General features: G+C 38.3%; 1 protein-coding gene across 3 annotated transcripts in view; it reads right to left on the bottom strand.

The window, feature by feature from the left end:
- The window catches only part of LOC133639614 (myelin and lymphocyte protein-like), an 18748-nt gene extending 11965 nt beyond the window's left edge, over positions 1-6783 (bottom strand). The window contains exon 1 of one of the 3 annotated variants that reach the window (XR_009823822.1): positions 6195-6783. The gene's annotated coding sequence lies outside the window, so the exon portion shown is untranslated. The remainder of the gene's footprint in view (positions 1-6194) is intronic. The other 2 variants (XM_062033079.1, XM_062033078.1) reach the window with 2 other exon arrangements.
- Between the last annotated feature and the right edge of the window lie 3697 nt (positions 6784-10480).

The raw sequence follows: 10480 nt of genomic DNA, 5'->3' as shown, positions 1-10480 counted from the left end.
TTCCCACCAAACTTCCGGTTGAAAACGTCTATGTATGATGGCGTATGCGCGTGATGTCAATAGATAAACGGAAGTATTCGGACACCATTGAATCCAATACAAAAAAGCTCTGTTTTCATCTCAAAATTGAGATGAATCTTTTGCAATTTGTTTAATGAACAATGAAGACTGCAAAGAAGAAAGCTGTAGGTGGGATCGGTGTATTAGCGGCTGGCTGCAGCAACACAACCAGGAGGACTTTGACTTGGATAGCAGACGCGCTATCCGACGCTAGCCGCCGACGCTAGCCGCCGACGCTAGCCGCCGACGCTAGCCGCCGACGCTAGCCGCCGACCGCACGGATGATCGGGTGAAGTCCTTCGTCCTTCCGTCGATCGCTGGAACGCAGGTTAGCACGGGTGTTGATGAGCAGATGAGGACTGGCTGGCGTAGGTGAAGCGCTAATGTTTTTATCACAGCTCAATGAGGTCCCGTTGCTAAGTTAGCTTCAATGGCGTCGTTAGCAACAGCATTGTTAAGCTTCGCCAGGCTGGAAAGCATTAACCGTGTAGTTACATGTCCATGGTTTAATAGTATTGTTGATTTTCTGTCTATCCTTCCAGTCAGGGGTTTATTTCTTCTGTTTCTATCTGCAGTTAAGCACGATGCTATCACGTTAGCTCCGTAGCTAAAGAGCTTTGCCGATGTATTGTCGTGGAGATAAAAGTCACTGTGAATGTCCATTTCGCGTCCTCGACTCTCATTTTCAAGAGGATATAGTATACGAGGTGGTTTAAAATACAAATCCGTGATCCACAATAGAAAAAGGAGAAAGTGTGGAATCCAATGAGCCAGCTTGTACCTAAGTTACAGTCAGAGCGAAAAAAGATGCGTCCTGCACTGCACTTTAGTCCTTCACTCTCACGTTCCTCATCCACGAATCTTTCATCCTGGCTCAAATTAATGGGGTAATCGTCGCTTTCTCGGTCCGAATCGCTCTCGCTGCTGGTGTAAACAACGGGGAAATGTGAGGAGCCTTTCAACCTGTGACGTCACGCTACTTCCGGTACAGGCAAGGCTTTTTTTTTATCAGCGACCAAAAGTTGCGAACTTTATCGCCGATGTTCTCTACTAAATCCTTTCAGCAAAAATATGGCAATATCGCAAAATGATCAAGTATGACACATAGAATGGATCTGCTATCCCCGTTTAAATAAAAAAAATTAATTTCAGTAGGCCTTTAAACATCCGAAGCCTAGTTCCTAAGTGTGATGAAATCAGATTATTACTGTCCGAGTCTAATCTTGCATTAGTGAAACGTGGCTGCATTTTAACCAGCATAATCAGTGTTCCGGGATATAAATGTTTTAGACGGGACCAAACTGAGGGGAGGGGAGGGGGCGTACTGATATGTGTCAAGGACTCACTTAATGCAAAGGAAATTCCCCTGACTGCTGATATATCTACTGAATGTTTATGTATTAATGTCACTCTATCACAAAACAATGTATTGGTGGTATACATTCCTCCATCTGCATGCGACGGAACGCTATGCAAAGACTTAGATGTACTGTTTAAGAATTTTAAGAATAACTGAAGTACTTGTCTTCGGAGATTTCAACTTCAACTGGCTGGACAAACACTGCAGAAAAAAACTAAAAGACCTCACATCTAAACATGACTTTAGTCAGAAGATAGAAACCCCCACACGTATCACTAAAAACACTCAGACACTAATTGATTTAATCTTCACAAACAAGCCTGACAGAATCGTAAAAACGTACAATCTAGTCACCGGCTTGTCAGACCATAATCTGACATTAGCTGCAAGAAAACTCACAAAGAAACGTCTGACGAGGTTTAAAAGTCAAGATCAGAAAACTTTTAAACTTGAGATCCCTCGCCAATCAACAACTGCATTTGAAAACGAATTCAAGGGTATTAATTGGGACGAGCTCCAACAACATGACCAAGTACACGCCTGTTGTAGTCAGCTAATGTCTACTATCGGACGCATTATTGATACATTTATTAGAAAGCGAAAAAAAATCCCACAAAATTTCAGTTACCATGGATTAATGATGATACCCGGAAATTAATGAAAAAGAGAGATTAGGCCTTAAAAACTTTTATCAAAACTCGTAGTGACACCGATTTGAAAATATTTAAAGGCTTGCGTAATCGAGTAGTTAAACAGCTCAGAATGTCCCAATCAAACTATTACATCCACATGCTATTAGAGGCCAAAGGAAATGGCAAAATGATCTGGAAACTACTACACAGCCTATTAAACCCAGAGGGTAACACCACCCAAACCCAATATAAACTTAAAGTAGGAGACAAAATCATTACTGATTGCACACAAGTCTCAAATGAGTTCAATAAATTCTTGATAGAATCTGTCAAAAACCTTTCCTCGGGTTTCTCTTGTATGACTAATGATGACCAAGCAACAGACACACCTGATGAACAAGACAGCTCATTTCAGCTCAAGGAGGTCAGTCAGACAACTGTCCTAAACGGTACCGGGCCGCGGCGGCACAAGAAATAAAAAATAAAAAATAAAAAAAATGTATTAAATCAACATAAAAAACACAATATATACATTATAGATCAATATAAATCAATACAGTCCGTAAGCACACATGATTGTATTTCTTTATCATCAGTGTGTGAATGTGTGTGTGTGTGTGTGAATGGGTGAATGTGGAAATAGTGTCAAAGCGCTTTGAGTTCCTTAAAAAAGGTAGAAAAGCACTATACAAGTACAACCCATTTACCATTTACTTTATGACCAAAAAAAAAAAAAAAAAAAAAAATTCTACTACCAACCCCCCCGCCCCAGTCCGTGGGACAAATTTTCAAGCGTTGACCGGTCCGCAAGTACAAAAAGGCTGGGGACCACTGCCATACATGACCTAAACACCACATACTCAAAGGATATTTATAACCTAGACACAGCTTTTCTTAAAAAATATAGCGGCATCCTTATACAGCCTTTTACCCAGCTTATTAATATTTCCATTAAAACTGGGCAATTCCCAGATGGATGGAAAACTGCACAGGTAATACCACTTTTAAAATTTGGTGATGCTGGAATGACTTTTAACTATAGATCTATCAGCCTTCTTCCAGTTTTATCTAAAGTCCTGGAGAAGATTGTTTCAGAACAACTAATGCACCACCTTGAGACAAATCATTATTTGACTCCCCTGCAATTGGGATTCAGACGTAACCATTCTACAGAATCTGCCACTTGTTTTTTAACTGAAAAGATCAAACATTCCCTTGACAAAGGACAGGTGGTCGGTGCAGTATTTCTAGACTTAAAAAAAGCATTTGATACAGTCAATTATGACATTTTAATTTCAAAACTAACTAAATTCAACTTATCCAAACAGTCATTGCCCTGGTTTGAGTCATATCTAAAGGGCCGTGAACAATGTGTCACCATTAATAATGTGAGATCTTCCTTCCGCAAAATAGAAACAGGGATACCTCAGGGTAGTGTCTTGGGACCGATACTATTCAGTCTATACATCAATGACCTACCAGATATATGCACAGATATAGATTTACAGATGTATGCAGATGACACAGTGGTATATACATCAGGTAAGACCTGTACTGTAGTTGCTGAGAAGTTAAATGCTAAATTAGACAAAATAGCATCTTGGCTGGCATCATCCTGTTTAACCCTGAACACTAAAAAGACTAACTCTGTCTGTTTCTCCATAAAAAAGCTACCTCAAACAAACCTGAATATTCAACATATTGAACAAGTACCTGAAAGGCCTACTGAAATGACATTTTTTTATTCAAATGGGGATAGCAGATCCATTCTATGTGTCATACTTGATCATTTCGCGATATTGCCATATTTTTGCTGAAAGGATTTAGTAGAGAACAACGACGATAAAGTTCGCAACTTTAAAAAAAGCCTTGCCTATACCGGAAGTAGCGTGACATCACAGGAGGAAGAGCTGCCTACATTTCCCCATTGTTTACACCAGCAGCGAGAGAGATTCGGACCGAGAAAGCGACGATTACCCCATTAATTTGAGCGAGGATGAAAGATTCGTGGATGAGGAACGTGAGAGTGAAGGACTAGCGTGCAGTGCAGGACGTATCTTTTTTCGCTCTGACCGTAACTTAGGTACAAGCTGGCTCATTGGATTCCACACTTTCTCCTTTTTCTATTGTGGATCATGGATTTGTATTTTAAACCACCTCGGATACTATATCCTCTTGAAAATGAGAGTCGAGAACACGAAATGGACATTCACAGTGACTTTTATCTCCACGACAGTACATCGGCGAAACACTTTAGCTACGGAGCTAACGTGATAGCATCGGGCTCAAATGCAGATAGAAACTAAATAAATAAACCCCTGACTGGAAGGATAGACAGAAGATCAACAATACTATTAAACCATGGACATGTAAATACACGGTTAATGCTTTCCAGCCTGTCGAAGCTTAACAATGCTGTTGCTAACTACGCCATTGAAGCTAACTTAGCAACGGGACCTCACTGAGCTATGATGAAAACATTAGCGCTCCACCTACGCCAGCCAGCCCTCATCTGTTCTTCAACACCCGTGCTCACCTGCGTTCCAGCGATCGACGGAAGGACGAAGGACTTCACCCGATCATCCGTGCGGTCGGCGGCTAGCGTCGGATAGCGCGTCTGCTATCCAAGTCAAAGTCTTCCTGGTTGTGTTGCTGCAGCCAGCCGCTAATACACCGATCTCACCTACAGCTTTATTCTTTGCAGTCTTCATTGTTCATGAAACAAATTGCAAAAGATTCACCAACACAGATGTCCAGAATACTGTGGAATTTTGAGATGAAAACAGAGCTTTTAGTAATGGTGTACCAATACTTCCGTTTCAACCATTGACGTCACGCGCATACGTCATCATACATAGACGTTTTCAACCGGAACTTTAGCGGGAAATTTAAAATTGCACTTTGTAAAGTTAACCCGGCCGTATTGGCATGTGTTGCAATGTTAAGATTTCATCATTGATGTATAAACTATCAGACTGCGTGGTCGGTAGTAGTGGCTTTCAGTAGGCCTTGAAGTCAAATATTTGGGCATAATCATAGACTATCAGCGGAATTTTAAAAGTCCCATTAATATATTGTGTAAAACCCTGAAGGCAAACCTAGGCTGTTTTAAGATGATAAGACACTGCTTAACTCTTAGCTGTGCTTTTACTTTTATGAATGCAATGATTCTTTCACACATATCTTATGGCTTAACCACATGGTCCCAGGCACACCAGTCATCAATCAAGACCATTGAGTGTCTTTATAACCGCGCCTTGAAAGTCCTAGACAAGAAGAGTATACCATATCATCATTGCCAAATTTTAACCAAATACAATATTTTAAGTTTTACCAATTTCCTTTTGTTACACACAGTCAAACTGTTTTTTTTAAATGCTTGGATAACTCTGCTCCCCAATTGCCCTGCAAGGCAATTACAAGACTGCAAAGTGGTACATGCAGATCTACCACCCGAGCAACGTCAAAAGGCAACTGTTGCGTTCCATTCCGTTGAACATCTTTTGCCCAGACTGCCTTTTCAATAAAAGGAGCACAACTATGGAACTCTCTACCGGACACTTTGAAAAGTATACCTGCACTTGTCACTTTCAAAAAACAAACAAAATGATGGCTAGTTGAGCAACAATCGTGTTCCCATGGTTAGTTTCTACTCATTTTGACTAATTGGTTTTTTATCTAGTCTGCACTTTGTCTGTATTATTACTACTATCATTATTATCGACTCATTCCATTTTTTTTTTCCTATTTTAATGATGTTAGATCTGTGTTGTTGTTGGGAACAAGTGTTGTAAATGAGCTTTGGCTACAAACACTGTGATGCATACATTGGATAACTGTTTCAGATGTCTATGTTTTTGTATCTGTCCCTATTTCAAATAAACATCTATAATAATAATAATATAGGTAAAGTGTACATATGTGTATACATATATACACATATGGTATATGTGTATATATGTATGTGTATACACATATGTACACGTTTGTGTGTCTTAGACTTTGTGTGAGTCAAGTACAGTAATCCTGAGTGAAGTAAAGTGAAGTGCGTGCGTGCAGGCAGCTGTTGAGGACAGACTGGGACCAGTACCGCATAGGACGGTGCTGGTCCGAGACCACCTGGGTCTTCCCAACGGGCTGACCTTTGACCTGGAGCGCCAGCAGCTGTGTTTGGTGAGTGACAGGTGACAGGAAGTGGCAGAGTGCAGTGCTTGGAGCTGGTGGCCGTACGACACCGACTGGAGGAGGTAAGACCCGCCCCCTCACTCCTCGCCAGCGGACATGTTTCTTCTTTGCCTTTCATCAGGGAGGCCGTGGTCGCCGTCGACCTGGACTCAGGAAGAGAGACTGACCACATCCTGCCCAAGAAACGTTCGACATTACGCCAGGTACGCTGTTAGCTTAGCATCACATGTCGCCCTCTGCACAGTCATCATCCATGCTAGCAATGGCTGCTGGTCACATGACCTCATTGGTCTTCTCTGCTCTTTCAGTCTACAACCTCTGTGTCCACCATGACACCTGCTCACACCTTCACCTGTCACCTGCACACACCTTCACCTGTCACCTGCACACACCTTCACCTGTCAATGCTGTCTAAGTAGTAGACCTAAGTATTCATCAAGTACCACCATAATGACAACATTAAATACAGTAGTGTAGTAGACCTAAGTATTCATCAAGTACCACCATAATGACAACATTAAAATACAGTAGTGTAGTAGACCTAAGTATTCATCAAGTACCACCATAATGACAACATTAAATACAGTAGTGTAGTAAACCTAAGTATTCATCAAGTACCACCTTAATGACAACATTAAATACAGTAGTGTAGTAGACCTAAGTATTCATCAAGTACCACCATGATGACAACATTAAAATACAGTAGTGTAGTGGACCTAAGTATTCATCAAGTACCACCATAATGACAACATTAAAATACAGTAGTGTAGTAGACCTAAGTATTCATCAAGTACCACCATAATGACAACATTAAAACACAGTAGTGTAGTAGACCTAAGTATTCATCAAGTACCACCATGACAACATTAAATACAGTAGTGTAGTAGACCTAAGTATTCATCAAGTACCACCATAATGACAACATTAAATACAGTAGTGTAGTAGACCTAAGTATTCATCAAGTACCACCACGACAACATTAAATACAGTAGTGTAGTAGACCTAAGTATTCATCAAGTACCACCATAATGACAACATTAAATACAGTAGTGTAGTAGACCTAAGTATTCATCAAGTACCACCATAATGACAACATTGAATACAGTAGTGTAGTAGACCTAAGTATTCATCAAGTACCACCATAATGACAACATTAAAACACAGTAGTGTAGTAGACCTAAGTATTCATCAAGTACCACCTTAATGACAACATTAAATACAGTAGTGTAGTAGACCTAAGTATTCATCAAGTACCACCATGATGACAACATTAAAATACAGTAGTGTAGTAGACCTAAGTATTCATCAAGTACCACCATAATGACAACATTAAAATACAGTAGTGTAGTAGACCTAAGTATTCATCAAGTACCACTATAATGACAACATTAAAATACAGTAGTGTAGTAGACCTAAGTATTCATCAAGTACCACCATAATGACTACATTAAAATACAGTAGTGTAGTAGACCTAAGTATTCATCAAGTACCACCATAATGACAACATTAAAACACAGTAGTGTAGTAGACCTAAGTATTCATCAAGTACCACCATAATGACAACATTAAAATACAGTAGTGTAGTAGACCTAAGTATTCATCAAGTACCACCATAATGACAACATTAAATACAGTAGTGTAGTAGACCTAAGTATTCATCAAGTACCACCATAATGACAACATTAAAACACAGTAGTGTAGTAGACCTAAGTATTCATCAAGTACCACCTTAATGACAACATTAAATACAGTAGTGTAGTAGACCTAAGTATTCATCAAGTACCACCATGATGACAACATTAAAATACAGTAGTGTAGTAGACCTAAGTATTCATCAAGTACCACCATAATGACAACATTAAAATACAGTAGTGTAGTAGACCTAAGTATTAATCAAGTACCACCATAATGACAACATTAAAATACAGTAGTGTAGTAGACCTAAGTATTAATCAAGTACCACCATAATGACAACATTAAAATACAGTAGTGTAGTAGACCTAAGTATTCATCAAGTACCACCATGATGACAACATTAAAATACAGTAGTGTAGTAGACCTAAGTATTCATCAAGTACCACCATAATGACAACATTAAATACAGTAGTGTAGTAGACCTAAGTATTCATCAAGTACCACCATAATGACAACATTAAATACAGTAGTGTAGTAGACCTAAGTATTCATCAAGTACCACCATAATGACAACATTAAAATACAGTAGTGTAGTAGACCTAAGTATTCATCAAGTACCACCATAATGACAACATTAAATACAGTAGTGTAGTAGACCTAAGTATTCATCAAGTACCACCATAATGACAACATTAAATACAGTAGTGTAGTAGACCTAAGTATTCATCAAGTACCACCATAATGACAACATTAAAATACAGTAGTGTAGTAGACCTAAGTATTCATCAAGTACCACCATAATGACAACATTAAAATACAGTAGTGTAGTAGACCTAAGTATTCATCAAGTACCACCATAATGACATTAAAATACAGTAGTGTAGTAGACCTAAGTATTCATCAAGTACCACCATAATGACAACATTAAATACAGTAGTGTAGTAGACCTAAGTATTCATCAAGTACCACCATAATGACATTAAAATACAGTAGTGTAGTAGACCTAAGTATTCATCAAGTACCACCATAATGACAACATTAAATACAGTAGTGTAGTAGACCTAAGTATTCATCAAGTACCACCATAATGACAACATTAAACACAGTAGTGTAGTAGACCTAAGTATTCATCAAGTACCACCATAATGACAACATTAAATACAGTAGTGTAGTAGACCTAAGTATTCATCAAGTACCACCATAATGACATTAAAATACAGTAGTGTAGTAGACCTAAGTATTCATCAAGTACCACCATAATGACAACATTAAATACAGTAGTGTAGTAGACCTAAGTATTCATCAAGTACCACCATAATGACAACATTAAACACAGTAGTGTAGTAGACCTAAGTATTCATCAAGTACCACCATAATGACAACATTAAATACAGTAGTGTAGTAGACCTAAGTATTCATCAAGTACCACCATAATGACAACATTAAAACACAGTAGTGTAGTAGACCTAAGTATTCATCAAGTACCACCATAATGACAACATTAAATACAGTAGTGTAGTAGACCTAAGTATTCATCAAGTACCACCATAATGACAACATTAAAATACAGTAGTGTAGTAGACCTAAGTATTCATCAAGTACCACCATAATGACAACATTAAAATACAGTAGTGTAGTAGACCTAAGTATTCATCAAGTACCACCATAATGACATTAAAATACAGTAGTGTAGTAGACCTAAGTATTCATCAAGTACCACCATAATGACAACATTAAATACAGTAGTGTAGTAGACCTAAGTATTCATCAAGTACCACCATAATGACAACATTAAAATACAGTAGTGTAGTAGACCTAAGTATTCATCAAGTACCACCTTAATGACAACATTAAATACAGTAGTGTAGTAGACCTAAGTATTCATCAAGTACCACCATAATGACAACATTAAATACAGTAGTGTAGTAGACCTAAGTATTCATCAAGTACCACCATAATGACAACATTAAATACAGTAGTGTAGTAGACCTAAGTATTCATCAAGTACCACCATAATGACAACATTAAAACACAGTAGTGTAGTAGACCTAAGTATTCATCAAGTACCACCATAATGACAACATTAAATACAGTAGTGTAGTAGACCTAAGTATTCATCAAGTACCACCATAATGACAACATTAAAATACAGTAGTGTAGTAGACCTAAGTATTCATCAAGTACCACCATAATGACATTAAAATACAGTAGTGTAGTAGACCTAAGTATTCATCAAGTACCACCATAATGACAACACTAAATACAGTAGTGTAGTAGACCTAAGTATTCATCAAGTACCACCATAATGACATTAAAATACAGTAGTGTAGTAGACCTAAGTATTCATCAAGTACCACCATAATGACAACATTAAATACAGTAGTGTAGTAGACCTAAGTATTCATCAAGTACCACCATAATGACAACATTAAACACAGTAGTGTAGTAGACCTAAGTATTCATCAAGTACCACCATAATGACAACATTAAAATACAGTAGTGTAGTAGACCTAAGTATTCATCAAGTACCACCTTAATGACAACATTAAATACAGTAGTGTAGTAGACCTAAGTATTCATCAAGTACCACCATAATGACAACATTAAA

The sequence above is a fragment of the Entelurus aequoreus genome, linkage group LG22 (assembly GCF_033978785.1).
Source record: "Entelurus aequoreus isolate RoL-2023_Sb linkage group LG22, RoL_Eaeq_v1.1, whole genome shotgun sequence".
Classification (NCBI taxonomy): Eukaryota; Metazoa; Chordata; class Actinopteri; order Syngnathiformes; family Syngnathidae; genus Entelurus; species Entelurus aequoreus.
Note: the sequence above shows the minus strand (reverse complement) of the source record. Positions and strands in the feature narration are given on the sequence as shown.